Source organism: Chelonia mydas, chromosome 5 (assembly GCF_015237465.2).
Source record: "Chelonia mydas isolate rCheMyd1 chromosome 5, rCheMyd1.pri.v2, whole genome shotgun sequence".
Taxonomy (NCBI): domain Eukaryota; kingdom Metazoa; phylum Chordata; order Testudines; family Cheloniidae; genus Chelonia; species Chelonia mydas.
This window is the reverse complement of record NC_051245.2, coordinates 81,200,141-81,227,876: the sequence shown is the minus strand read 5'-3', so window position 1 is coordinate 81,227,876 and position 27,736 is coordinate 81,200,141. Positions and strand designations below refer to the sequence as shown.

General features: G+C 39.5%; 1 protein-coding gene across 2 annotated transcripts in view; it reads right to left on the bottom strand.

Annotated features, from left to right (window-relative positions):
• Positions 1-27,736, bottom strand: part of CDC42SE2 (CDC42 small effector 2) — a 120,373-nt gene that overhangs the window by 53,421 nt on the left and 39,216 nt on the right. Inside the window, exon 1 of one of the 2 annotated variants that reach the window (XM_037901662.2) lies at positions 1,277-1,391. The exons of the other annotated variant lie outside the window; for it this stretch is intronic. The gene's annotated coding sequence lies outside the window, so the exon portion shown is untranslated. Of the gene's footprint in view, positions 1-1,276; positions 1,392-27,736 lie in introns of those variants that run through there. 2 annotated transcript variants of the gene reach the window in all.

Here is a 27,736-nt window from a genome sequence, read left to right as displayed (position 1 = left end):
AGCTGGAATTTTATATGCACTGCCCTGTAAAACAAATGACTTTTATTGTGGTTTGATTATTATGTAGGGCAAGGCACAAAGAGGCTGTGTAAAATGGAAAAAATTCAATTAAGCAGGTGGCAAAAGAGACATCAACATTCTAGCTAGCAATAATGATATACTCCGCAGAGTTCTCTTAACATCCTCTGGAACCCTGTTTAAGAACTAATTCAAACAAGGAGAGTAAGTTGTTCTTTTGTTGACTAGTGGTTTAAATATGAAGGGTACTGATTATCCCTACAGCTACCAATCAGGTAATTATATAAATCATGATCTCATGTGAAAGTACCTAGGCCTGATCCTGTGAGGTGCCAAGCACCCTAAAAGTGACATGCTTAATGGGGATTCAGACACTCAGCACCTCACAGGTAGCGCTCTGCACTTTCACAGCATCAAGCCCTTAATGCGGTATTGTGTGAGTAGCAAACCACATTACATATTGCTGCATTTGTCTGTCTAGACCTCCCAGATTACTGGGGCCCCACTAGCTTATCTTCTTAAACAAGACTGAAGCATGCAGTTCAAGATGACTGCTTTAAAAAAAAAAAAAAAAACCTAAATTTTTGTTCTTACATAATTTCCCAGTGCTGTTCTAATTGAGCAGCTGGGTAATGAAACTCCAAATGAGACAGACTATATCCTCATCTTGCCCCCACTACCAACTTAACAAGAGCCTTACTAAAGAAACACCATACACTTTATTACTATAGCCCACTAACGTCTTTTGTAACGTTTAGTTGGAGAATACAATTGAGGGTTAAAGAGAACATATAAAACAGTGTCACACAAACTGTCTCTCAAACAGGATTAAAAGTATCGTACTTAAACTTTATTTTGCCTTTCATGGTGAATTTAATTAAACAGTACTAAGGGATGAGGATCCCTAGATATACAGATCTATTTTGTTTTTCACAAATTGAAGTACTAAGGAGATTTTCACTGTTTCAAAGTGAGTTCTATGGCTGACCGAATGCAAAAGTGAAACTACGACTTAGAATTGTTACATTGTAATCTTAAATTTAAACTGCAGAAATAAAATGTCACAGGCAATTAGTGGGTAGAACAAGGTGTGGCAATTAGGAGTATGAGCAGAGGTTTAACTTATTAAAACAGTATTAACAACTTTACTGAACTTTGATAAACCTTGAGAAAGAAATTTTAAAAGGAGAAAGTTCTCCTTTCAGGCTCTCCAGGACTCTTCATAGAAAGGGGCTAATCAGTGTTAATCTTAAATTACCTGAATAGGAATACAGTATACGCTGTCAGTGGGAGGGAAGGGTTTGAAGAAAGCAAGTTGTTCCGTAATTACAGTGTAAGAACTGCCTCCTCACTTTAAAACACTTTAATAGGCTCCCTTCATGGGTCAATCTTCCCTACTCTCTGGCTGTATTTTCTTTGCTGAAGCTTCAAACAGGAAGTGTGGTAATCGGGCTATTTGATGATTGCTAGCAGCAGATACAACGCGCAGTAAACCACAGGAAGAAAAATTAAATTCAGATAGGATATTAGCACCTGCAGTAACTAGCCTCCCCTGATACCAAGACCCACAATGTTATTTTAAAAGAACATTTACATATCTACAAAGTTGTCAACAATATTATTTTATACTTAAGTCGTTTATGGGACAAGAATTTGTTAACAATTAAGTTCATGCTCAGGTTGCACAAAGATACAGTCATTGGAAAGGAAGCTCCATTTTAAATATTTGTGCTCTTGTCATATCTACACTATCCATCCCATCTGGGTACTGGTGGGTTTGGAAGTCAAAGCTGTTTGATAACTGCAATGAGGACTACCCAGCAAGGAAGCTGGGAAGTCTGCCAACTGGAGGTGCCTGACCAATCTGCTTAAATCAAACGTGTTGCTTTTGATAAGTAAATATCATGAAGTAAAAGGCATGCTATGCTACACTGTTAGGTCATTTAAAGACCCTCTGCACCCACCCAAAAATATTAGCATTCCCCAAGAGCTCTAATCTGGTCACTTGTTTGCAAGATTATATTCATTTTATCACAGCTCATTGTCCACTACAACCTTATTTCAAAAGCAAAATTAAATCTACCATTTTCCCAAATAGTTTCCAAGTACACAAAATCAGGGCTGAAGGTGGGCAACAAGAGGGGCAGAAGAGGCAATGAAGGTCAACCCCAATGACCTGCAAACTTACACACTAGACCAGAAGAACCACCTCCTCCAGCTGACTAGAGACTCCTCTGGAGGGGGCAGGAGATGATGCCTCAATACCCTTCCCCCTGCAGACCCCATTAGTATCTTGAGATGCTTTAAATCACTTAAAACACTTTCATGACTCTCCTGATTGGATAGTTGTTTTGGGGGGTTAATCCTCACTTGTGGTAACTCTCCCACTCAACTCATGATCTCTGAAGGAGAAGAGGAAATGGGAAGTAAGGAAGAAGGGCATGATTGTATCAAGGACAGATAGAAAGAAGGTACACAAAAGGAGAGGTTGGAGGGGAGGAGAGAAGAAAAAAAGAGGAGGACTTAAGAATAGCTAGACAGAGGGACTTCTGGAGACAGTTTAAATATTAAAGAATGGAAGTAATAAGCCATGTGCCACTTACTGCCCTAGCCAATCTACTTGTACTTTCATCTGTTTAGAGGGGATCTGTTTAGCCCTAATGCCTGAGCTACTCCTGACCCACCTGGACTGCTTTCATTTCTCCAAATATTACCCAGACTGCTAAAACCTATGGCAACACTATATGCACATTTGGCCAAATTTGAATTAAATACAGATTTTCTAAAAAAGAAATGGGAGGAGGAACTAGACCAATATTCTCTACTAACTGGTGGAAACAAATTTTAGCCAGTGTTCCAAACTGTTCCTTGAACCTCCACTTATGATTAATTCAGTGGAAAATCATATGGAGGAGGCATTCGACCCCTCTCCGAACTCAAAACAGGTGCCACTAAGTCAGACAAATGTTGGGACTGTGATTCAACAGGTGCTAATTTAACTCATATGCTGTGGGAATACTCCTATACCTCTATGTTTTGGCAAAGCTTAATTGCAGTGTCAACTTTTGCCTACCAAATAAAATTGTGTTATAAGCTAAACATGTAATTTTAAATTTAATGGATATGAATTGGAAGCTGAATAAATCTGAAAAACTTTGACTAAGCAGACCACTAATAATTGCTGAAAGACTGCTACTACAAAAATGGTAATCCAAACAGTGACCACTATGGAAAGAAAACCCAAGCAAAATTCTCATAGATACGGGATGCTTTCCTGGAAGAATCTGAATGAGCCTATTAAATGCCAGAGCCTCCCCCCACTTACTTCCTCCCCATCTCTATGCCCACTTCCTTCCCTCTCCAAATCTCTAAACCCCTCTTCTGAACTTTGCTTCTGTTCTTTACTTTATCTTAATAGTTTTTCTTTAACTAGTTGGATTTTTATAAACCAATTTGTTTGTCTGAAAATTGTGTAATACAAAACATGGATTTACATTTTAACCATTCATATGACATACATAATGAAACGTTTCACATATAGCTACAGTTAGGTGGCAGACGGTTAATATATTATGAGAAGATTATGTACAGTTTGTTATATTTTCTGTATTTATATTTTAAAATATTTAATAAAAAAGTTAGTAAAAAAATCTTCTCCCCCAATGTTTTTCACTCTGAAACTGACACTACACCCACATCCTTTCCTCTTGCTGCTCAGCTGATAGATAGTTGTTAAGGTGTAGTAAGTAATGTGCCTATTTTTGGAGGCAGACTAAGGTTTGCTGCTCTGGGTACATATCACACGAATGTAATGCTAGTTGGAAGTCTCACGGTTCACCAAAAGGGGGATGATGTTTTCTAGCTCACACAAGCTAAACGAAAAGCACATGTTTATTTTTTCCCCTTCATTTCAAAGTATTTTTTAAAGTGATGCAAACAATACATGTCAGAAAGACTGCATTTATGTTTAAAGAAAAATTGTTTTCATACACAGACATTTTGAATTGGACAAGCTCTTTTGATCGATATCTAGCAATGCAATTATGCAGCTACATACTAAATCTCAACTTGTCTTCTCAAATCTATAAATTTACTTAAGACTGTCCCCACACCCCATTACAGTACACTTTGGACAACAAAGGGGAATGTCACTCATTATCACTTGAACTTTGTTTACCAGTACAGGACAGAACATTCCATACCTTCATCAAAACCAGGGATTTTCCAAAGGCCATAAATTTTTTCTGAGAACTATGATGGGAGCCAATAAGAATATTTACTGGAGCTGTTCTGAATGCCAAGTTCTCCACTCAGACGCAGAACTCCCATTGAAGGTAGCAGGAGTTTTATGCATGTATCTATGGGACTTTGGCTCCTAAAAGGTAATTAGCATTACATTAAAACAAGATCTGCAAATCATTTACTCTCTCAGATCCTGAGGAACCTGAGTTGCAAGTTACTCTGCTGGATCACATGAAAACACATTCATCATAAACAAAGGTTTTAAGAGCCCTAAACCCTCCCCTTCACTTCCTCATAACATTCTCATAATAGCTTTTTGCTTGAAATTTCTTAAATTTAGTCTCAACCCAGGAATGAAAAATTTGGGAAAGAGATTCAGCTAAGTTTAGATTACCTTTAAAATTTTTCTGCCCAATTTAGGACCCAATTGTGCAACCATTTCCACGTTCTCCCCTTTATCCATATGAGTAAGGTTAAACATGAGCGTATTTGCAGTATCACACCTTTTGTCTGTTTGTTGGTGGTTTTTGTTTTGACAGATATGACTTATGTTCCTTAGGTGGATTTCAGGATTCACTAGTAAGTTGGGTGAGAACGTGTTTGTGGATGGGGAGTACTGATTATCTATAGCCAATTCTTAGTTTTGTACTCAAAATTTCAAAGGAATACTTAGACTTTCACAGACATTTGTGTACTTTGAAAACAGGTTGATCTTCAAATTTGCCAGGGATTTAGCCTTTCATGGCTAGTTATTCTGAACATGTTTGAAACTTTTTGGCTCAAAAGCAAATGATGTAAAATGGTGCAGTGGATATGCACATAATAGTACTTTTTTATTATTAATCTCTTATGGCCAATTCCAAACCAAGGCAATTTCCCCCCATTCTGACTTTCTTTTAACAACCCTGACAATCTATTTTCATGCTTACATTTCTTTCAGAAAAATCTCAAATTTTAATGGAAGCAACACAACCCTAAAATCGGCTCACAGGGGAGGATACTGAAGATTACTAAGTTTTGCATTTCCATTCAGTACTAAAAGGTCTGTTTATTGACAAAGGTATCTACCCTGTAACATTGCAGGGTATTAAACCTGGTTATTGCCTTCAGTATGTAAGTGTCCAGTTACAGTAGGGAATGTATACTGTAGGGAAACTTAACAGGAGAGAAAAGAAGACTGCAAAGGGAGTAGGGACAGAGTGCTAGAAAGAAAGTATAGGGAGAAAGGTTGGGCTCTCACATCATGTAAATGATGGTATGTCAGAGGAAGCCATAAAGTAGTTAAAGGCAGGAAATCATGTGATTCAGTTCAGGGAAAGAACAGCCAGTTCAGTTTGTGGGTAACAACACTGTTTGCAAGTAAGAGCTGGAAGCAGTAATAAGAGTGTGTGTAACTCCTTTTTAAACACCTTGCCTGTACAAAAGGGTAGAGATTCTTTCCAGAGATTTACTTTATTGAAAAACATTTCCTGCATGATTTTATTTGATCATTTTCTTCCCCTACTGTTTCATTTGGACACCATGTTGCATTCAATTATTTCTGTTTGAAGTAGCTCAGCTTCAAAAGGTCTTATTAGTCTGTCAAAACCCACCACACACACACACACACACACCCCCCACCAAGCAGTATTGCAGTGGCTTCATTATCTTCCATACTGTAAGGCAGGGATTATAAAAACCTAATCCACAGAAAATGGTTTGCAAAATATTTTACCCAGCTTCTTCAAAAACAAAAGTTATACAAATAACTTTTGGTAAAAATAACATTTGGGAATTATTAACCAGAAGAGATGCCTGGGTAAAAGTAATATATATGCAAATCAAATTTTACAGAGGGTAAAGTGGTGCTGATTAGTGACGCACACAGATCAATGTTTTACATCAGACAACATCAAACTCTGCATTTATAAGATTGTGTGTGTGTGTGTGTGTGTGTTTGGGGGTGGGGGGGAGGTGTGTTCCATGCAGCAGAGTTTCCCAGAACAGTTGATGTATAACTTGTATACAGTCTCATAAATACCATATGCACAAACAGTACAATTTATATTTTTATGGTGCTAATGCAAGAGCGTTACAAATAGTAGAACAAGAAGCATGGTACAGAACAGTTGACAGAAACCATACAAAAAAAGTAATGTATTGAGGCAGAGCATTTAAAAAAATGTAATTTAAAAATGGAATAAAAAGCTTTAATAAAAAGTACAACTGGAAGTTGCAAAGAACCCAGTTCTATAGGTCCTGCAATACAGAAACACAACCTCTTCAGCTACATTTGCTTTAAGAAACTTGATCAAATATTCTCTACCTACTCCCTGATAGGAATTGGAAGAATTCTATCTGAGGGTCATCACATTATCAAATCAGTACATCACACTTTATAGAATCATAGAAGGTTAGGTTTGGAAGGGACCTCAGGAGGTCACCTAGTCCAACCCCCTGCTTGAAGCAGGACCAATCCCCAATTTTTGCCCCAGATCCCTAAATGGCCCCCTCAAGCATTGAACTCACAACCCTGGGCTTAGCAGGCCAATGCTCAAACCACTGAGTTATCCCTCCCCCACTTGGCAATCTAGAGAGAATGAAATGAAAGGCTATCCTTTCTTCTCCTCAACAAAGCTCTTTGTGAATCCTAACACATAATTCCAATCAAGGCAAAAAGCAGTGCAATGGAAATTGTTGTGGCCTTCCAAAAGCATGGCTACTAATTATTATTATGTGTATTATGGAAGCACCTACAGGCAACAGTCAGGATCATGGTTCTTTTGTGCAGGCCACTGTACAAATCAGTGTAAAAGAATGTGCAGACTTATGGTATAGAGTGAAAGAGGCACGATGGACAAACACTCAATAGACTAGTCAGTGTTTGCTGGCGGGGAGCATGGTTCAATTTCTAATACAGTAAAGCAGCATAATAATTCATTCTTAGCATTTGAACTCCAATTTAAAATGAGTCAAATGCACCAGTGCTATTTCTTATAAAGATTGTGGCCTTGGAAAAAAAAAGTATCAAACCTTAAAAGTAAAACATCAGCAGTTGATATGAGCAGACCTCATCAAAGGTCATTTTATTTAAGCAAAGTTAGTTTACACAATCTCCATTTCTAATTTAATCTGACATTCTAGGATACCTTACTCTTGCAACAGTGTCTGCCATCAGATAAAATGTGTTATTTATACTATTGCTGTCAGTTTCCCTCACAAAATAATCTTTAAAAAAATTAGTTACAGTAAGTGAAGTAAAATCAAACTCTCCTGGACATGATCAAGTACATTTATTCAGTCACTGAGGAACTTCGGCTGGGCTGTACATTTTGCTGTCTGAAAAGCCAGCTAAATCTCCTCTATCCCAGTCTTGCTTGGTGTAAGCCTGTGTGTGTTTTAAACAGGAAGGGTGCATCCGTTCACCCATCATGCTTCTGCTTTAGCTTTCAGTTCCCCAGACTACAAACAACAACTTAATATTGAACATTTTCTGCTGAAAGGGCTACAAATCAGATCTCTCATCATCTGGGCTTTCACTCTCTTAACCAGGTCATCTATTTATGTTTACTCCCTATTCCTTTGATCACTCTCTCCACTAGTAACTGTTTTCCATGGTGTTCAAAAAACTTGGATGGAAGATCAGACTAAACAAACTTTAAAAATTAAAAAACCCAGGCATTTAAACAAAGTAGAGATGGGGTAAATTTTCAGATGTGCCTAAATAACTTAGAAGCCTGGTGTCCCATTTTCAAAAGTGTCTAATGGCATGTCTCCACGAGCAATGTTAAAGCGCTGGCCGCGGCAGCGCTTTAATGTGGCTGTGTAGTTGCGGCATAGCGCTGGGAGACAGTTCTCCCAGCACTATAAAAAACCACCTCCACGAGGGGAGTTGCTACCAGCGCTGGGAGCGTGGCTCCCAGTGCTCATGCACTGTCTACACTGGTGCTTTACAGCGCTGAAACTTGCAGCGCTCAGGGAGGTGTTTTTTCATACCCCTGAGCAAGAAAGTTGCAGTGCTGTAAAGTGCCAGCGTAGACAAGCCCTAAGTTAGTTGGTAGCCTAAGCCTCATTGAAAGTCAATTAGTCAATTTTTGAAAAATTTAACAATACAAGTTAGACACTGAAGGTACATATTAGATCATGCAGCCCATCGCCCTGCCATTGAAGGACTGTTCCAAAGACTAAATTTTCTAGAGCTTAGTCCAATCTAGCTTTAAAAGTTGCAAGCTAGAGCTTGCATCACTTCTCTTGAGAGCGCATTCCACAGCTTAATGCATCCCTCAATCAAGCAGCTTTTCTGAGTCTATTTTTTCCTTTTCTTAATTTCATTCCATTGATCCTAGTTATACCTCTGTGCACTGCACTAAATAATCCCCTCTCCCTCCTTGCTTTTAACACTCTTCAGATATTTGTAACCTAATATACCTACCTCCTTAGTCACTGCTTAATCAAGCTACATATATTGAGTCTTTAATTTTTCCTCCTATGTCATTCCCCACAGCTCTCTGATAATTTTTTTATGCTTTTCTCTGATTTCACTCAACATTTAGCAATATCTTTCTGATCACTTGTAGCCCAGATTAGAACAATATTTCAGGTGCAGTCACACAAGCACCATATACATATAGGGATTATTATACCTCTGCTCCATAACATGCCAGTTTCTCATACTCCTTGCAACACTGTACTGATATTTTAGAATAGTAATGCCTTACCTATTTGTTTCATAACAAGTCCATCTTGTAATAGACAAAGCAAAGCAAAAATACAAGCCAGAGTGCTTGAGTTAAGTAGAAAAAGTAGCGGGGTATTGGAGCATACTTTAGGGCTATTAAATGTAAAGTTTTAAAAGAACTGATACATGAGCTGGTAAGTGCCAAGGGACCTGCATGGATTTTATGTTACTTTAAAGACAATAAAAATGGGGGGAGAGAGGGAGAATGGCGAGGGCCTAAAATAGGAGATTGATAAGACTATCCTTATAACAAAAAGCTCTGAACGGAAACCAATAGACTTTGCCCAAAGTTTATCCTTGCCTTGAAGCAGGAGAAAATCTGATAAATGGAGTTTCACTTTAGCTTCAGTCAAAATGCTATTATATAATTGGTTACGGCAATTACGATTTCCCTACACTTCCTACAGCAACACTAGATGAATATTGTCTTCATTCTCCACCAGTGGAATGCCAACACTGCTATAAAAAGCTGTGCAGAGCATAAACCCTCTCTCTACCAAAAAGCTGTGGCCTTAAAATGCAAGCCTCAAGAAAGGCAGTGCTAATCTGACAGATTCTCAACACTGGATGAGTTAAGTGACGACGACTGTGTTCCATGCACCAAGATCAGGGTACAGGTAGTGCATCTACCAATCAAACTGTAGCCTCTCTGGTAAGAGTTACTGACTGCACTTTATTTTCAGAAAATTAAGATCCTTCGGTACTTTTAAAAAAATCATTTTTAAGTAAAGGAACAAAAATCTAAGAAGCAACACAGACAAGAGAAAGCTTAAGTGTGTATGATATTAAAACTTAACAATACAATGTAGTTTACCCTAACTCTCCAGGAACAATGGCCCAAGCTGTGGTCCTATAATTCTTTTTTTTTTTTTTTTTTTGGTAATTTTCCCCTGAAGAAATGATACTTTACTCCCAGCGCTAAAGGTAATGAGCGCACAGCAAGAGGGGAGAGCTTGAATTTATCAAACAGAGGATCAAGCAAAAATCAAAAGTCAATTCCCCTAAGGGAGAGGCAGAACTCTAAGCACACAAGCCTGGTTTCTACTTGCACTGTCTGACCTCTGTTAGGGCTTCGGCTCTCTCACTTCCAAGGACAAGCCTGAGAATTCCAGCTGAACTTCAGGGGATGGAAAGCATCCTTTATTGTCTTCACCTCATTCTGTTTCCTTTCCTATAGCTGAAGTTGTACAAAATACACATTATCCTCCTCCTGTAGCAAGTAAGGCACGTAAAAGCTTCCTAAATACTCCTCAATCTTCCCGAACCATTCCTTGGGGGAAAGGGAGAGAAGCTATTACTGGATCATCACAAATTTTTCCCCACCAATTGACGCAATCAGCTGTTTTTGTAAACTCTTCCCTACCAAAGCAGCACAGGTTACTTTGAAGTCTGCTTATGAAGGACAAAGGTTTTCATGATATGACTATAATGGGTTGATTTATCAAGCAAGGTGGTAGTTACAAGTAAAAGTGTTACCTGACTCACCTTAAATACACAAAACACATTTCTGCTTAGCCAGGATTAACAGCAGCTTTGGAGTGAGACAGCAGAACTGAGCACACACTATTTTCTTGTTTTGAAGCACAGAAGGCATTCTCTCCCCAAGACCACCCTACTGTGCCCGTGTGCTGACAACAAGGTGTTATTTCACCATGATATAGAATGGGCACAATCAAAGACGACTTATTTATTTTATTTTTAAATGTATTCCCCAGTTCCATCATGAGCAACTGTCAGACCCATGCGGGCTGAAACGCATCATTGCTAGATCTAGGCCTTGAAACAGAGCAGTGAAGATCATAGACATGAATCAGACCGTGGAACCTCTCCCACTCATGAGAGAAATACCATTTTAATAGAAAATGGGTAATGTCAAGGAATGGGCACCCTTAAACCTAGTATTGTTAACTCTAAGTGTTCAAAGTCATGAGTCATGCCCCCCAAACAATAAAGATTGGCTGAAAAAGCATGGAGATAAGGGAAGGACAAACAAACAAAAAATCATGAGACTCATAATAAAGTCATCAGAGTTGGCGACATTACAGCTACTCTATCGTATTGGGATGAACTACAAATTCAGTTAATTGGAGAGGGAAGTTATTGGGGGTAGAGGGAATAGAGGAGTTCTGATGTACAATACTTATAAGCCAACCCATTTTCTTCAGCTGAAAAGGACCCTACCTACCTACCTACCTACCTGATGGAAGAGATGCTAGATAACAAAATGAAAGAAAAACTGCAATAGAGAGAGAAGATTTGCATACAGCCTCTGTTTCAGTAACTGTTCATCATAGACCATCATACAAGCATCTATGACCATAACTTGCATATGGCTGTAATGCATTAGCAGCAGCAGGGTTCCTTAGTGAGAAAGAATTGACACATTAATACCCTGAGCAACTACAAACCAGTACTTCCTTGAGACCTTCTTCAGAGTGCAACTTAACTTAGATGTTACAAATTGCTTATGGGCTAATGATTTTTTAAATACAGCTTTTTGAGTAACTCAATGAGATATGCAAGCAACATGCAAGGTAACTGAACAGGATTCAATCTTTTTCTTTTGGAAGAAATACTCATTCAGAGAGAACAGACGCTAATTCTTGCATGTTTTCATCAAAATGTACTGACAATCACACAGGGATCTGAAGTAAGATGACGACAAACTGCATCAAAAGAGGAATGAATGCTAAAATATCAAAAATCCCCACTGAAATCCCTATGGTAATATATCAGGAGTTACTGGTTGAAAGTGTAGATCAAATTTCTTTTGGTGTTTCTTTTTATGCACAAAGATAAAACAAGAACAGCATTACCAAATTAAACAAAACTGATTTATTATTGAAGAGATGTTAGCCACTGAAAATACTGATTTAGCTGAGCTTTTCAGTAAAAGGTATAGAAATACAAAGGTGTACATACGTAGCAAAAAGTGAAAATATAAAGTGCATATCTGAGAACAAAAGGTGTATAAAATGTAACTGTAGCTGAACATTTCCAACACTGAAATACAACATCCACAGTTACATACATTATACAATTACTGACCTACTTATGATATTAACTATAATGTGTCATTTTAACATGTCCAAAACACATTAACAATATTACAGCAAAATGCCTATTATTAAGGGAGCCGTTGCTACAGTACAAGGATCAATTTACAGGAAGTTCAAGCCATTAACCTGTATCAGGAAAAATTATACATCAGAGAGTCTCCTCTACAATGGCTCACTTATCACTCCAAAAAATATTTAATCCCTTTGCAAGAGCCCACCTTTGTACCACTGGTATCCACTACAAGTTCAAGTTTGGGCTCTTCAGTTGGAAGTGATAGAAGAGGAGAGAGATCTGGGTTTGTGGGTCGATCACAGATGACTATGAAACATCAACGTGATGGGGCTGTGAAAAAGGCAAATGTGATCCTAAGATGTATCAGATGTGGTATTTCCCGTAGAGATCGAAAAGTATTAATGCCACTGTCCAGGGCTTTGGTAAGAACTTCTGTGCACCCAAGAAAGATGAATTTAAACTGGAACAGGTACAGAGAAGAGCTACAAATGATCAGGGGAATGGAGGGCCTAATCTTAGGAAAGGAGACTGGAAAAGCTTGGCTTGTTTATTCTCACAAAAAGAAGGCTGACAGGGGATATGAATGCTCCCTATAAATATATTAAGAGTAAATACCAGGGTGTACCTTGATCCTTCCTGTTCTCTGCCTGTGGCACAAAGTAGTCTAATCTCCTGAGGGCTGTAAAATGTTGGTCTAATTTCAGTGGTTGGGTTTAGTGTGTGGGTGCTGGGTGGTGTTGGTGACCAGTGATATACAGGAGGTCAGAGTAGATGATCTGGTGATCCCTTCTGGCCTTAGAAACTCTATGATTATGTTCACGGCTGAAACACCCATTTGGGAAATGTACTATGGGTCAAATCTGAGTTTCAGTCAAATGGATGGGAGATTTGGTACTCTTTTAGTAAGTAGTAGGATTCAGCCTTCCGATGTTGTGACCTGTGTATTGATATGTGAGTCCTATTGCATTTAAAACTTAGTTCAGTAAGCAGAAAATGATGTAAGACAGAATTTGCAGGTCCATTTGCTGAAGTTATTTAGTTACATATCTAGTTCAAAACTTTATCCTGTTGCACATACCTCCAAAAGCAAAATGGGTACCTTTCAGTTCTCAAAAGTAAAAACTATAGATAGATCTAGGATTCTCCTTGTATATTTAAACTAAAAAATACTTTGTACATCTTGATTTTCCTCTTAATAAGCAGCTAGCAAAGTGGAAGTGTTCCAGTCACATGGAAAAAGTATATTCTGACACTGATAACCAAACACTACAGCATGATAGCATTCAAGCCTACCACTGAATTTTTAGGTACTGTACATTGACTGTACATAAACACAGCTGCCTAAATTCTGTACCAAGAGAATAGAAAGGAAAATACCTGCAGCATCTGCTTTCAGACTCTCTCTCAAGTGTGTCTACTGCAAAAACAGAAACCCTAGGATTTTAAGGATCTAAGAACAGAGGCTCTGAAAGAGTGAATACCAACACCCCGTCATGATGACTGAAGAGCAGAGTAGAGATAATCTTGTTCAGCTAACACTTTATCTTATTCAAAATGTCCTTTGGCATAGTCTTTCATATATTTAAATGCCTCATGGCATAGTGGAGGATATTGGTCAGTTTACATAGTTTTACAAGGCACCCATTTTTGCCTGTACTACCAGCTTTGAAAACTTAACAAAAAGGCTCCAATGGAATGAAATGTGCAAATATTTGTTAAGATAGAACATATATGTTTTGTATGCTGGTTGGGACATCTTTTTAATTGAATGAAACTGGTTTTAAATCTCAGGATACGGAATCCAAAACATCCACTAAGTCATGACAGGGGGAGTGGTGGGGGTAGTGCTAAAATATCAGGCATTGATTAGAAGCTTAGTAGTTAATAATTAGGCTGCAGCTATACCCATGCTCCCATCCTAGCGCACACACTAGTTGCCAAGACTCTGACCACTCCCCACCAACTCACGGATTTCCCCTCAAAAGTCCAGACATACTTCCCACTGGTTATAAGAGCTAGCCAATTCAATTAGAGCTACCTGTAACTCGCTTAGAAAAAGCTGGAGGAAACTTGCAGATGAAAACAAGTTTCCACTTCCACATAAACGAAGCTTGTTGACTGATAACTGAATCACCTATAACATACTTACTCATTTATTCTGATCACAGAATTGATTCAGTCAGCTGGCTTCCCATGTGCTTTGCATCCGCTGTTATGACTTTTCCCATAAACCATCGCTTTTCTGCATACTTTGTATTAGAACAAAAATCCTTTCCACCCTTCACCCACAAAACTCATGATGAAATTAACATTACTTAGCAGAAGTAATAGGTGAATGAATGAATAAATGAATGCATAGCAAAAAATAATGTCTGAAGTCTCCTGAACTTATGAAATGAGATATAATAGTTTTGCCCAGAATGTGTTGGCTGTTCTATGCTACCTTGTTGAAAATTAACCAGAACAGCACGTAATTTTTCCTTTCAGAAGTACACTGTTGAGAGGCAGCTGTAAAGGAGTACAGCAAAAACTTGAAGAATCACAGGTAAGGAAAGTAACCTGCAGTCTCCAATCTCATATCGCAAATACATAAAACTGCAAGAGCAGCACAAACTTAGCCTGCTGCTACTCCCAGGTTTCAAAATCTGGCATTGCAGCAGCCCACAGTTACATCTGACGCTTTCAGAACTGTATTGCTTAACTCATAAGAATTCTGCACCATACAAATGAGCCACTGAAGAGGAGAATGAGCAAAGCATGGTTGTAAATCTGCTCTATGTTTGTATGGAGGCAATAACAGAAGATTTAAATAGCATGACATTTTTACTACCTTTACTGTACCTTCACAATCACCAATTTGCTTGTTAACCTTGTTGTTAGTAGATTTTCTGGTACACTAAAAGTTTAACCCTAAACAAAACCATCTTGTTTTAACTTGTAGCAATGTGATACATAACAGACCAATTCAAGGTGAATCCAGGTGTGCATAAGCAGATGTTGCCAACCTGTTCTTAAATACAGTCCACACAATATGTGGAGACAAAACTCACCCCTTTCCTGAGGCCTGATTTGACTAACACAAAAATTAACCAGATGAAGTTCAGCTCAAACACTTCAGCTGCTCCCAGGGCTCCTATCTCAGGAATGATAATAGATGAGAAAAAAAACAGTAAATGCTCATCCAATCAATCAATCTGGCCATGCAACAAGAGAGCTCAAAGACAGCCAAAGTTAGTTGTGTATTAAAAGGGAAGATTTTCAAAGTCACAAATGTCATTTAGGTGCCTAACTACCACCAATTTTCAATGGGAGTTTGGTACCTACCCTCCCTTTTTTTCTTTTAAAGCCACAGAGGATCCTGCTGTCCAGACTAGATGCTCATCATATACACAACTAATCCCACTCTTTTTGTGAAGCAGGCACAAAATATTTAATGATTTTAAGAATAAGATGTATTGTGAACATTCAAGAGAGAAATAAGCAAACCAGCTCTGGAAAAAAAAATACAAATAGGCCCAAATCTGGTTTACCTTTCATCAACCAGATTAATCCAAGTTGAGTATCCTTTTGCCCATCATTCTTAGCAGAAATTCTCTGTGTTCCTCCCTCTGGCCAGACCACCTATCCCTAAGTACAGCCACTTGATCTATTCAGCCACATCATCACCCATTCCTAAGTTCAGTGGCACTTCCCCAACATGGCAAATTATGAGGCAGAACTCAAGGGCCTGTCTGCCTGGCACATTTTGGGGAGTGGAGGGAGGGGAATCCCACTATTCCTACTTTGCTGGTTCAGTTGCACTGGCAAGAGCCCTAGTGTAGGAAAGACTCCCGCAGCTTCTGGAATTTTTAACTATCATGTCAATTAAACTGCTGAGAAGCCAATAATATATATTTTTGAGTCCTGCCTTGGATTTCTAGCATTAACATTCCGTGACTCTCTTTACTACCCTTCATTAGCCCCCAAGGTATTGAGAGAGAGTTGCCCATTTTCTCAGATAGACATATCTGCCTGACCATTTTTTTCCTGGTTCCCCAAGGAGATAGAGATACTTTGCTTGCCCATACAGAGACACACATGGGCATCTATTTAGCCAAGGTCCAAAAGTCTGATTTTGTAAATACCAACTTTCAGAAGAATAATTGTTAACAGAAACATTTACATGTATTTTTTTATTTCAAGAAAAGTCATTTGTTTGGATGTAGCCATCCCTTGAAATGTGAGCAACCCAGGCAGAGCCTCACTGTTTGTGCTGGTGAATGAAAAAACAAAAACAAAAATGAATAGGAACAAAATTGAAGCCAACTAGCCTGTTGAATGAAGTGCAAAAATAAATAAAAAGCATAAATGATAAAGAATACATTTGATTTAATGGCCACAGGTTTAGAAGGTTGATATCCATCTGTGACAGATGTAAGCATTAAAATGCACCTATAATGAGATGGCTATTTGCTATGACCATAAGCACAAGTCAGGTAATTCTGTGCAATAATAGGCAATTACACTTTTGAATATGTGAATGTGATCACAGGTGAACTTTTGCACACTAACATTTGGCTTCCAAGTTTCTCTCCCTGTCTCTGCCTTTTGAAAGCATGCTGATCTATTTAGCATATAGTTCTTTGTGGTACGTTGCAATAGAACCTCTAGTAATGTTTATGAGACCATGGAAAGAAAAATTTAGGGTAAATATCAAGAAAAACTTCTAAAATTTAGTGGAAGCTAAGGAACAGTCTCTCAAGGGACATGGTGAAAGTTCCAGCACAGGTCATTTAGACTTGAGTATCTGAAAATCATATTGTGATGAACAATCCCATAAGGAATAGGAACTAACAAAATGAATGAACAGATCTTTTCTGTCCCTATTTTCTAGGAATCTATGGGAGAAAGAGCAAATGGTCTTTACTGCAAGTGGAAAAAAAATATTCATTTGATTTGTTGTTTATTGGTACAGATAAGGCAAGTCAATTTTTCAAAAATAGGTACTGGAGAGACAAGATATAACAATTAAAATATTTACAGATCAATACCTTTATATACATAACAGTTCTTAGCGGATACTTTTCTCTAAACTCTGCCCAAAGGTCATCTTGATGGCTGCCATCAGCATTCTCCTATCTTTAAAAGAAACAATGTCCTGGTAGAGTCTGATAATTTTGAATAGTGATGAATTTAAATAAGGCTGTCACATCTGCCTTGATCTCTACTTTCGTTGCATTGTAGCGGTAGATTAATCAAGTGATGCATTCAGAATTTTTAAACAGACTACATTTCTAAAGGCATACCTTTTGTTGCTGTTAAAACAAAAGATGAATATATTTTCTTGTTCAAGGACATGGTAAGGCTTTGTATTTATGGTCTCCAAAAGCAAGTAAAAAATGTAATGCTCTGTAGTGCTTTTGTCAACTTTGTTTTATGTTTAGTGGCAAAATTGCAATGATCCTAGTTTTTAAATTCAGTTTCTGCTGTTAAAAAAAAAAGTTGATTTTATGCATGCTGAAAAGGAATGAAACCAATTACTGAACTTTTAGTATTAGTATTTAGTTTTAAATGATACTAAAATCTTAGTACTGTCTTCTGCATTTTATAAAATTCTGTAATGTACACAGTACCTCTGCAATACAAACCATTTCACAATCTTCTGAAGATGTTGATAAATATTCTCTTGACACTTTCCAGTGTAGAACAGTATGTTTTTACTATCTACTTCTGTGTTTATAAATATATCCTAACACATAATAACACCAAAGACAAAAACATTTACACATGTAATGATCCCTTTCTTCGTCAATGCATACATGTCAGATGAGTTCTAGCTGGCAACTGACTAGACAGGTGCCACCAAATACCCAAGTTCACCCCTAAACACAGGAAGAAAACAAAAAACTAGCAGAGATCTGAGGTAACCAAGAAGTTAGGAAGAGAATGGGTTTACATAATGATTCTACTCAGGAAGCAAAGACAACTAGCCATATCAGATAGAACCAGACCAGTGCCATGCTAAGGTTCTGACAACATCCATCCTGACCTGCAGTACCCTCACATTAATTCCTTCACCTAGACAAAGCCAACCTGGAAGACTTTGCCAAAGAATGGTTACAAGTATTTCATTCTGCTCATCGAACAAGATCTCCAACAAATTTTCATGCCTTGAAAGATCAAGATACTTGCCCAGCCTAGATAACTGGTCTTCCTATTCAAAACAAGAAGTAAGCACATCTCCATATGGCCAACATCCATGTTTTATTTTCAATTATTTCAAAAGGCATCCCATTCAGCAAGACCATGAATAGGTTCAAAGTTGTAAAATGTCCCTACAGAGGCTATATTTGTACAGAAAAAGATCACAAGACAGACAAGGCTTGGCAGGAGAGTAGAGTTATTAATACTTACTTAAAAATACTCTCTTTGAAACACTGGCTAGTTTTTGGTGACAAAAATCTTCAGGTGTGTCACCATGCCATACCTACATACTAGCTTGTAAGGCTTTTTCTGCCACCCTCTATTATTTAAAAAAAGTCCATTTTTTCATAGGCCATAATGGTAAACTTCACAGAGCAATATTAAATTTCATACACACACATTTAATGGCAATCAACCACCAAATAGTATCTCACAAGAAGTTAGAAGCGTTTCAGTATGGTTTTGAAGACACACAGAATTTCCACTCACTCCTTAGCTGTTTCTTGGATTTATCTATTTTAATTCAAACAAACAATCAAAGAATTATTTGTTCAAACCCACACCAAAAAAAAAAAAAAAAAATCTAATAAAAGCAAGCAACAAATATTCTAGAACTTGTATTGTAAAGTAGATTTTAATTCTGCTTCCAGGTAGACTGATAGATTTTAAAACCAGAAGGGACAATTCTAATCATCTAGTCTGATCTCCTGTAGAACACTGGCCAGAGAATTTCATCCAGTAATCCCTGTTCTAAGACCAAGAACGTCTGGCTGAACTGGAGCATATCTTTTAGAAATATGTCCAATTGTAAAGATTTCAAGTCATGGAGAGTCCACCACTTCCCTTTAGTAAGTTGTTCCAGTGATTAATTAGACTTACCATTAAAAAAAAGTGCACCTTATTTTCAGTAGGAGCAGTGATTTGGGTTATCCAGAGCACTGAGTGGCAAATAAGCAGAGGTATCATCAAAAGAGGGAAGGGATTCTTTTCTTGTTCCATTGTTTTGTGCCAAACAACCCTTTCATGGTCCCCCATTTTTCCAGAAGTTGGTTCCAGCAGAAGTAAACTCTTGCCTCCTTAGCATGTGATGAGACTTCCAGATGACAATCGCACAGAGCTTTCCTTTTATGATCACTTGGAATATTGCATATGAAATGCTCTTTTTCCATATGACAGGAACTGAAGTTTGGTAGAAACATTTCCTAGCTTTAAAAATCTGCCTTGACATTTTACACTCCATGTATAAATATGGAAACTCTTGCTTTAAAATCTGCCAGTCTTTTCTACACATCTGGCTCCTGTAGGGCAAGCAGGGTGGCAGAGCCTGCCTGCCTGGAGGGAAATTATACCATTTAAGAAGCAGAGGAGAGAAACAAAAATGTCAGCAATTTAGAAGAAACAGGACCCACCTCATTAACCCCTCCTCTGCTAAAGGAAATAGTATTAACAAATACATATCTAGATTCTGACACCACCAGCAAAAATCCTGAAGTCTCTTTCATCCTTGATTGATTAAGGGGTGCTAGTTCCCACTTGTCTGGATTATTGAATCCCTCTCCTCCCCATCTGCTGCACCCAATACTTCTGCCTCCTGAGGCAGTTACCTGCACTGAGGGCGAGGGGGCTGTGGTGGTGGAAGGACACAGATTTAGGAGAAACATTGAGGAAAATCACTACCTCCCTGTGTCGTTTCCCCATCTGTAAAACTAGGATAATGATACTGCCCTCCCATGTAAAGTGCTCTGAACTCAACAAATGAAAGTTGCTATGTAAGTGCTAGGTATTAATTATTAACCAGCCCTCACAAAAGAAAACAGCAGGTTTTTTTGGGAGATCTGTATCCCCTTTCACCAACAACTGCTCTGATCAGCAGGCTCAGGATAAAGAAGTGCAAGAGTTGTCCAGCTGACTGTAGTTTAGGATTTACTCCCACACCTGCCACTTGTACTCTCATCTCTCCCCCTCAGTGAGATCACTCACATCCATGCCTCTCATGCTCCTCCTTGCATGTGCCATAAGAAAACAAAAATAAATAAATAAATAAATAAATAAATAAATAAATAAATAAATAATAATCTGAATTTCACACTTTTCTGTAGCTTGTGTGTTCCAGTAAATGAATAATATAATGTTTTCCTCAAAATCAACAACAAGCAATGAAAATAATACAGTGTTATGAACAGGTGTAACCCACACACCTTCTGGGTGTGGTGTTCTGTCCCATCTAGTGGAATTGAGACCACTTAAAGAGAGAAAGATAAAATGAGTCTGCTCTACAGTCATAGCTAACATGCAGTTGGCTTTTAGCTCATGTGGTAGAAGCGCCTGCACTAAGCTCCAGAGGTCCCCGGTTCAATCCTTCCCGCCGACAACTGGGGTTTGGGACGTTACACAAGCAATGCACATTTCACAATCTGGAGAGTGACTCTGCTGTCATGAATTAAACTAACCACCATAAGAAATACTCATTTAGTTGATTCATGAGACCTAGTTTAGAAACTTCAGTGGAAAAGGGGAGGCCAGTGCTATTTCCAAGTAATTTCCCTGTGAGTGTGACACAGAGATCAGTGGCATATGATTTCTAGGTATTTCCTCTTACACTCCAGGTTAGTAAGCTCTTTCCATGCAGATCAGAAAAAAAAAATTAATGGTTTTGGTGACCGGTGAAACATCACCTTTGTTGTGATAAGGCCCTATACAAATATTCTGTTCCTTGTCAAGAAGAGGAACAAGAAACCACCTGAATACCAAAAGCATACACTGTCAAATATGATGCTCCATGAACAAATATGATGCTCCATGAACATGAATAGGAAGACTGAAACAATGAAATTTGAGTGTAAGAAAAAAATATTTTTAGCTGAGATCAGCTACAGAAATTATCAAGATTTATCCACATAACAGGCAACCTTATTATAATCATGATTAAATTAAGGGGGGGAGGGGGAAAATAGCAGTAACCAGAAGTTTGGCTCTCTTTACCAGAAACTTTCAGGAGAGTTCTACTGAAAGATGATCTGGTGGTAGGATCACCCTGAAAAGTACCAAAATCGAGCCAAAATATAATAAAGTCTCTGAGGAACTCAGAAACACAGGCACATCAATGAGCAGTAGGGAACAAACAAAAACTCAGACAACCAATCTCCCTGCAGTCAACATCGGTGATTATGGTCCGGTCATGAACATTCCAGGCCATTGGTGACAGATAAAAGAACCTGACAATGCTGAGTTTGGAACCAGCCCATGTGCCAATGTCCAGAGTTCCTCCGAGTCTTTCTTATATAAGCTACACTGATAGAAATTGCAGAACAAGTCATAGATAGAGCCCATGAAGTGAGTCACAAGGCTTGGCACTTGTCAGCATTAGCATCAGGTGTTTCAGAGTTTCTAGGCCCAGGTAACCATGCTTTGCCAACACCAGCAAAAGTTCTTCAGAACCTTCTGGGGAAGGGGGTTGATCCCATCCTCCTACTGATAATTCCCGCAAATAACAGAAAATCTCAGTTAGCGATTCTGCTAGAAGGAGCACATCTCTTTAAATCATGTGATCAAAAAATCTCCAAGGATCAGCCAGGCTCCAAATTTTATTCTTCTGAAACAAAAATATGAGAGAACACTAATAATTCCAAGACGTACCACAACTTAACAGTTAATGGCATTAGAAGAGCTTGCAAACACTTCTGTATGTACTTAACTTTAAGCACAAAAGTAGTTTCCTTTAAGAGAATGGGACTTCTCACATGCTAAGCTTTAAGAATACGCTAAAAAAGTGTTCATTGGGATAGGTTCATGTGAAGAGCCTAAGCAACAACTAACTACAAAGGCAACATTATTCCCCTCCATAAACACTCCACACTGCTACTGCAAATAGAAATAAAAATTATTTAAAAGTAAAGTTACAGGGTTCAGACAGACAGACAAAAATAAGAAAAAGTACCACTGATTTCACTAGCAAAATCAAACTGGAGGTGTTGGGATTCATGTTTATTTATAGGGAAGATACAAGATACCCTGGGGATCCTGCTGAAATATGCAAGGGGAGGGGAAGAGTTTTGCAGTCCCTTTTGAAGAAGCAATTAAAAGAGCTTTCATGTGTACACTTGGTCATCAAGCAGACCTTTACAAACTTCTGCTGAGTCTCCTGCACAATACAGAAGTGCCGGAGAAACCCATAGTTACTGAAAAGAATATTTAGGCTTTTAAATTCAATCGAATCCCACACTCAAATAACACTATTTTTGTTGCCCTCACATTCCTATTAGTTCTGCTTTTGAAAACTGTTGTATAACAATGTCATTGCATTTTATTTGTACAATCCTGTGCAATGCAATGTCTAGAGATGTAAAGGCTGAATCATAAGTTTTTCGCTGGAAGGTAGATTTATGTGCCAATTAGTTAAATCAATTAATCTCTTCCTCTTTCAAATAGGATATAACGGAACAGTGAGCAGCAACTACTTTGAGTTGAGATATTTGTCATATTTATAGCTGTTAGAACTGCAAAAAGCACTAGACAATTTACAGTCACCATTTACCCTTGTTCATGAAAGCTGTAGAAAAGTTCTAGACTGGATAAAATCACATATCCAATCCTGCATGATCATCAGGTTCTGACTATATTTCAATATGTACAGTTCCCTGAAGCAGTATTTCTATGTCAGCAGATGCAAAAACACTTAGGTCTAACAGATTTTAAGTCCTGTCTAGGAATTAGTTTTATTTTTAGGATAAGATTAGAAGATGAGAAACATACTATCAAGGGTTGGTCTACACGACCAATTTATGTCAGTAGTGATATACCAACCTCACTCCTGATGTAGACAGTGCTATGTTGATGGGAGGGCTTCTCCCATGGACATAGCTACCGCCTCTCAGGGAGGTGGAGTATACACTGATATACTACACTGATAGGAGAAGCTCTCCCGTTAGGGTAGGTAGCATCTTCACTAAGTGCTACAATGGCACCACTGCAGCACTAAGTGTAGACAAGCCCTAAAAAAGGATGTTGCCTTTAGTCAGTGTTGCTCTTTGACACAGCCTTTGCCTCTTTCCATTTGTTTTTTTTTTAAATTGAAAGAGGTACACAAGCGCTTTTTAATTTTTCATGACTCTGCTTTCACAAACCTCTTTCACAAAAAATTCAAGATAAGGTGATTACCTCCTCCCGAACAAAATCTTGCATTTAAACACCAGACTGAAAATAGCCCAGCCTAAAATCTATTCCCTTCAGCCCCCAAGAACACCAACAGCCTATTTTGTAATTTGAAGGCAGTGTCACACAGAGGACTCCAGATAACAACCCATTCCCTCCCACTTTAACAGGAAGTCAGCACCAAACAGACATGGGGACAGATTCTCACACCTTGGGTTGTCCTTTATACCTGTGCAAAATGCGGAGGGGCGGGGGCCACGGGGGACAGCGGGGAATGGACAGGACCCTATCCATTCTGATTTGTTAGCATTTTCCATCCACTTTCCATAGGTGTTAGTGACAACAAGGGAAGAGAATCTGGGGCATGTTCATTTTCTGTGTAGCTCCTACTGACCTAATGAATGGTCAGATTTTGAAAAAGGATACAAAAAGGTTGGTTGCACTAACACATTTCCTTCTTCAGTCCCATAAGTAAATGGAGCTGGTGCAGGAAAGGTACCTTCACCTTCAGGGCACAGTTGCCTACCCCTCTTGTGAGTCTCCTCTCTCACTGGGGGAGGGGAGGGGGGGAGAAAGGGTGTGGCATCTCACATTCTAAGTTCAGTGTGAAGGTCACAAATGGCAGCTATCTTTTCATGCACAATAAGCAACTTCCCCCAAAGTTCTCTTTGTCTGCCACTCACTCACAGTTCATGTGGTGTAAGGTATTCATTATTCAATCCCTGCTCTAAAACTGACATCCCCTTCTCTCCGAAACCTGTACTGAGAACTCCGGGTTGTTGAATCATTTTACACAGCTGGGTAATTAATGAAGCCTACTGTATTCACATCAGCATTATTATCCCAATTAATTCAGTACTTCCCATGCAAACAAACCAGATTGCTGAGGACACAAATGGAACATTTATAGTTAATTCTTTCAGAGGCTTATGTTACAACAAGCGTAACCACTTTCAATTACTGCTAAAACAAGTCTTGGAAATGTTTTTACAGTCTCCACCCTCAAAAGCCATTACTGATTTGAGAATTTTTAAAAAATTTCCCCAACTGAACTCATTACTATTGAATGCCAACAATGAATTTAGCACTGTATGAAACAAAGTATGGTATTGTCCTAAAGAGTTAGCCTCAAATGAGATTCAGCAATATTGAAAATTCTTTAAGGTTTTTACACCTTCATATATTCTCAAATTCACTTCACCATGTGTACTGAAACAATTATTACATTTAAAATAAAAATAAGGAATAAAAACACCTAAAAAGTCTTATCAAGTAAATAAGTAAGCCAATTTAGTTTAAAAGGTTAAAAAAAAGTTGTCAAATACTCTTCTTCCTCCTTTTCAGAAGGGGGTGGTCTTTCTTTTTCTAAACACTTTGCTACCAGTTTCATTTGCTCATCTCCAAATGTGACCATTCTCTGCCTTGCATTTTGGAAGGCTGCCCTAATTCTTCTCTCCCAGGTCTTGTTGCCAGGGTTGCAGATACATAGCCAAATCCTGTTGAAATGCAGGTCTTTGGAGGGGGTACAAAGGGTTTCATTATCTTTTCTCAGTGCACACAATCAATGAGAATAGAGCACTCCCCCTGGTAGCCCTCATGAAGAAATCCCAGCCGCGACTCAGTCATGACTATTTACATATGAACAGTCATGCAAGGAATCCAGCACCCTCAACTAGTTGCATGTGTCTACTGTAGATTATTCCAAGTAAGAGGAATGCTCTTCAGAACCTGTTCACCAGATTACACACCGCTGTGTGGGATGTTCATGTAAAATCAAATCATTTTTAAAACTGGGACACGATTTATTTTTAAGCACTACCAAGTTTAAACTCAACAGACTTGTATTTTAAACCAGTGACTAAGGCCTTCAGAAAGTTCTAATTTGGAAGAGAAAGTGTGGCCTTCCATTTCAAATTCCTGCCCTTTTAAAGCATATCAGTGAGAATGAATACCACTGAAAACAGATATAAATGAAGGAGTACAAAAAGAGGCCTCTGGTCAATTATCTTCACACAGATATGATACAACTGAATCACACATTATTACAACATTATGTACTATTGAGGACTTGATGCTGATTCACACCACTAAAAAAAAAAAAAAAAACAAGTGGTTACTAAAAGCACTGATTCAGTATATTATTTTAACAAATGCAGTCAAGCATCTTCACTGCTGCCATTAACAATGGGGAGTGAACCATAGTGTTTTATAATGTCATTACAATTAGTTTGTGCACAGACAGTATCTCTTCCAGATTCCATTCTTAAAGTATCAATAGTAGGAGAGAATTTAGAACTTTTACTCAAAGGAACCAAAAAACTTTTCAGAAAGACTTTAGAATGTGCTCTATACCATGCTTTTTTGGCCATGTCTGACTGTCACAACTAGAGGTGACACTACACTGATTTATCATCATCACGATGCCCATATTAGGCCCCAGTCCCGCAAACACTTCTATGCCAGCGCAGACCTTTGATGAAGACCCAGTGGCAAAATGAGGCAGACACATGCATGGAGTTAAGTGGCAGGCTGCAATTTTTAGTAAACTTTAGCACAGGGGCAGGGCACTATTCAGCCATCACCCCATTCTCCTGTACCAACACATTTAATGGTTTCCAGTGCAGGGGTTACAGGTCTCCTTACCATATAACTCCTAACACGGGGTAGACTCTCCTCAGTCTAACCCCCAGATTCAGCTCTCTGAGACTTAGAACCCTCCCCACACAAAGGGGACAGAGGGTGCAGAAGGGTGGGGACCTCCGTCCACAATGGCAAGAATGTCTGACCCTATCCAACGAGCCGAAGGCCCATCACCAAATCCCAGGTCTTTTAACTCTGGAAATGGTTCATTTTATCCTTTTAACAGCTCTGGAAACCAAACATAAGTTGTGACCAATTCAACCCAAATACCTGTGGAAGGTACCAAGCACATTCCTACTTAACCTCCTGTGGCTTGAAGGTACTGCAAGGAAGGCAAAAAACTCCCTGACCCTCTGACAATTGCCCCACAGGAAAAAAAGTTTCTTCCTGACATCCAAATGGGCAACTGGCTAGAGCCTCAGCACCCCTGAGGCTGGGTTCCCATTCCTAGGTCAGGTGGGCTGCTGGAACAGAGCCAAAAGGCACATGCATAATTCACATCTTCCGCAGATTTCTTTGCTTCCCCGCAGAAAAATGACTTTCTGACAGGGAAGCCTCAAGAACAGTCATGCACCTCTCCCCAGCAGCGTGGGCACATAATTTCGGGGCAGGGAGGATGGGACTGACTCTTCCCCTGCAAGGAGCAGCTGGGGCTGGCTCAGACCCACCCCCAGAAATGTCCCCTGGCTGCAGGAAGCTCCACATCCCCCATTTCTGCTCCCATAACTCCTCAGCCACAGGGGGAAGGGGTCACCGTATGGGGAGCTGCTCCCCATTCACCCAACCCCCCATGCATCCAGACTCCTCCCCCCCCCCCCCACTGAGCCTCCCTGCCCCCGGCACCCAGAACCTTCACCTCTCCCCCACTTAGCCTCCCACAGCCAAACATCCTGCCAAGCCTCACCCTCTGCATCCGGAGCCCTCCTGCACCCAGACTCCCCCACCACCCACCGCTGAGTCCACCCCCTGCACCCAGATCCCCATGCCAGGCCACAACTCCTCTGCATTTGGACCTCTGCTGAGTCCCTTACATGTGCATCTGGACCCCCACTCCTGCACCCAGACCCTCCCCCACTCAACCCCCCATCCCAACAAGCCCCACTCCCCCAGCACCCAGACTTCCTCTGCTAAGCCCCCCACACCGTGCCCCCCTGCCAAGCCCCATCCCCATATACCCAGACGCCCCCTGCTGTGCCCCCCTCCACCATCACCTGGACCCCCCTGCACATCCAGATCCCCTCCTAGCCCCCACCACCGAGCTGCCTGTACCCAGACTGCCCCACACAGAACCCTCTCACCGCACACCTGGATCCCCCACACTAGGATCCTGCTGGGCTGAGCCAGCTTGCCTCACAACTGGATCAGGGCTGGGTACATGAGAGAGACTATCCCTCTCGCTTGCTATCTTGGTGTGCCTGGTGTGGAGGGGCAGGCCCAACTCTTGCACTGCAACCGGATCGGGGTGCAGCCCCACCACTGAGTTCGTGTCCAGGGGGCCAGCGCTGCACGGTGATTTCCCACCTCCATGAAACCAGTGGCCTGTGCTCCCCATGGCATGCTCGAGCCTCCATATTTATTTAGTGCCAAATAAAATATGCATAATTTTACAGAATTTTAAAATATTGTACACAGAATCTTTATTCTTTTGGTGCAGAATTCCCTCAGGAGTAAAAAAGAGGAAGTAGATCTGTCTGCACAGGGATCACTGAGAAC